This window comes from Meriones unguiculatus, chromosome X, assembly GCF_030254825.1.
Source record: "Meriones unguiculatus strain TT.TT164.6M chromosome X, Bangor_MerUng_6.1, whole genome shotgun sequence".
Lineage (NCBI taxonomy): Eukaryota > Metazoa > Chordata > Mammalia > Rodentia > Muridae > Meriones > Meriones unguiculatus.
Window position 1 is genome coordinate 102,300,658 of NC_083369.1, and position 3,573 is coordinate 102,304,230.

General features: G+C 37.1%; 1 pseudogene; it reads right to left on the reverse strand.

The window, feature by feature from the left end:
• Positions 1–2,298: 2,298 nt before the first annotated feature.
• Positions 2,299–2,734, reverse strand: LOC110543083 (pre-mRNA-splicing regulator WTAP-like; annotated as a pseudogene).
• Positions 2,735–3,573: the final 839 nt, after the last annotated feature.

Consider the following 3,573-nt stretch of genomic DNA (forward strand, 5'->3'; position numbering starts at 1 on the left):
CTTATACATATATTAATATATGCAATATTTCTCCATGCATCTAGATCGTTGATTCATCTTACTAATGTTATATACAGTAAAGTGCTTAAGAATCATGACCTCCATTTTAAGAGATTAATTAACTTATGTGAATTATAATATCTATATTATGGAGTTAATATAGATATTAGATTATATGAGTACAGATGAATTTTGCATAAAAATTGGGAAATCATCTATAAAAATATTGGAGTTCTCTCTTGCTTTCAGTTTTTTGTTTTGTTTTGTTTTATGTTTTTCTTTATGACAGACATCTATTAGCTTATTTTAAACTTTTTGGTTGTTTAATCATTGAGCTATTTCCCTAGCCCTCTATTGGCTTTCTCAAAGCTTATTTTGGTATGCCTGCACAAATAAAAATTATTAATATATTTGATTTGTTACCTTTCCAGAACTTAAGTTTGCTCATGCGTTCTTGAAACACCCTTATGAATATATTATTCAATCTGCAGAGTATCTAATTCCAAAACTGCATTATGTTTTAAATTAAATAAATCTTGAAAATTGGAAATTAGTTAACACCATTGTTAGAAAAATAAACTGTAAAGAGAGAACAATGTTAGTGATTTTACTGAATCGATGCTATGGCATTACTCCAGCATTCAATTTTTGGTTGAAATAAAGCTCAACTATCCATGGTTCATCGTAAAAAAAAAAAATAGTTTGTGAGAAAGAAAAAGTAAAATCAATGGAAAGAAACCTTTGGCAAATGAATGATGGGGTCGGGGGAGAGCCAACATTTTGTGTCCAAAAAAAGAAAAGGAACCATAAAGTTTGGGGAGCTAGCTCAGTGACAGAGCAGTTGCCTGGCATGTGTGAATCTGTATTAAACCCTCAAAGCTTTGGGGGCATGTACAGGGAGAGAGAGGAAAAGAAAGAGGAACACAAAACAAGAGAACACACAACCTTAAGAAGAGCAAAAATAAGCGTAAGCTAAACAGAAAAAGGAAACAATTAAGATCATAAATAAACAAATATAAAATAAAGCAATGGATAAATATTAATAAAATTTATTAATTTCTGGCTGAAAAAGGATAAAAGAGAGAAGACTAGGTATCTGGACTTCCCTGTGATGATAGAAGAGGGCTCCATCAAAGTAGGAATCTTGAAGAATCCATACTATCACAAAATGAACAACAAAAATGACTACCAGACTTATACAGAGGTGTTGAAGAGAGGGAATTATATAGCACCAGATACATAAAATAAAAAAGAGGAACAACCTCAAGTCAATGAATTTATCACCCCAGAATATCAAATATTACTATTCTGTTAAAGGAACATGGCACCAAAATGACTCCTAAGGGCGTTCTGCTATACTCGCAGCTCAGTGTCTTGATAAGCTACCATCAGAGACGCTTCCTCCTGCAGTAGATGGGAAGGAATACAGAGACCCAAAGCTGGATAAGGTTCAGAGAGTGAGATACCTTGGAACAGTCAGTCCTAAATGGGATGTCTCTATCAATTCCCCTACCTCAGGGTTCAGGGAATGCTGTGGAAGATAAGGGAGTAAGAGCCAGAGGAGGATGAAGAAGAAAAAAGAAACAAGGCCTTCTCACCACAGCAGGATCGTTGCACATATGAACTCAGAGACTATGGCATCATGTCCAGGGTCCGTACAGAACTTGAGCTGGTGGGTCCCAGCTCCGAGAGGGGAAGTGTATACATGTCCCCATCCCTAACCCAGAAGCTGTCTCCAATTAATAACCACCCAGAAATGAAAATTAAGTTTTCTCCAAAGGGGCCTCACTGGGGAAACAGACCATTGTTAAGGGTAGGCCCCATGTCCAACAGTATGCTCAAGGTTAAGAGCAATGTGTATTCCAATTATACATTTTATTGGAATTTTAAATGTTCAATTCATGATTTAAAATCTCTAGGTTTTCAATCCTACAAACTGTCTTAAGACAGTGTGCTGCAGACTTAATACTTCTGTTTCTCCCTCCATTTTCTTCATACAGAAACATTCCTGAAGTGTCTATGTCTTCAAGAAGGGGAATTTTTCAGAGATGCTGTCTTCTTTGGTATACTCCTGTGGCATCTGAAGCAAGGGGAAAGAGAAGAGAAAGAAGCCCAAACACAAGGTTCATCTGTTAAGTTTTACATTAGCCATTATGAGTAGGCATTATAAGAATGTGATTTTTTTTTTTGGCTCAAAAAGTCTAAGTCTGGGAGTGGAAATAAGTACTTGGCTGTCCCAACACAGCCTTTCTCAAGGTGGAACTGTCAGGGAAGTGTGGACTGGGGAAAATGGTCTGTTTACTTAGCAGGTGTAAACTTCCAGGCACTCAGTTTGGGCTTGTTCCAGTATGTCTTTAGTCTGTTTCAGTTTTCCTTTAATTTTAAGGAAAAACAAGTTAATTGATGGGCTACCACTGCTGATCTCAGTTGGGCCACAGTTGGCTGCTGAACTTGCTTGAGGTTCTGGATTTGAGAGATACACTCTCGCATCTTCTGTTCCTTGATTGGTAGTCACAAAACAAGAATGTTTCACTGTGTACAGACACCTGTTCTTGCTGTCTGAGTTTTTTTTCATATTCCTTTAAGCCAGTTACATCATTTGAGTGGACACCATCTGTGGACATCATCCTTGAACATATTGTTTCCATCTTAGAATTAACTTATCTCATGCCATAACTTTGAACTCTGTTTCATTTAGATGGACTTTTTGGGGAAGAAGTTCTTCACTGGTCATCTTGAACTCTTTCCAGTCCAAGGCTGCACATCACATAGGTTGAGGATACTTAGCTACTGACCCTCCCTCATTCCCGCCACAGCAGCCCTGGTTCTGGTCTTTATTTACAGGTCTCACAGCCATACCTCTAGCAACAAATTTTTAAGGATGAGTTTTATAAAATTGTTTGATTTCTGGAATTGGCTCCTTACCTTAGATTCCAAGCTTCTGGGACTAGAGGAAGCAGCTTGGTGATAGAGTATCAGCTCAGCCCATATGGGACTCTTCATGCAATCTTCTAACACCATCACCAAATAAACAAACAACCAAATCAAACAAAACAACCAAAAAAAACCCCTCACTAATAGAAAACAAAAAGAGCTTCACATGGTGGTGCATGCCTGTAATTCTGGTACTTAGGAAACTGAAGTAGGAGGGATAGAGTTTAGGTAAAGACTAGCATGGACTACATGGTAAGTTCTAGACCATACAGATCTACATAGAGGGATCCCGTCTCAAAAGCCAAAAATGGATAGGAAAGGAAGGAAGGAGTTGACTAGGTATGAAGATATTTTTGAACTTTTATTTTTTTTGTAACTTCAATGATTATATTGAGGCTGGCCAGTTGCTTTCAATCTTCCTGAACAAAACAGTGAAAGTTAACAAAAAATTCAAGGATTTGGATTCTTAGCTGAAGTGTCAATAATGGCCTAAAAACTCTGCAAGCCTTGAAGAAGAGCCTCATTTCCTATACCCCTAAGAATGAGATTGCTGAAAATTAAATTTAGAATCTCACCTTGTAACTAGAGGAATTGCAGCACAAATTGTACTCCTGGTTTCATAAAGTATTTACTGTTAAA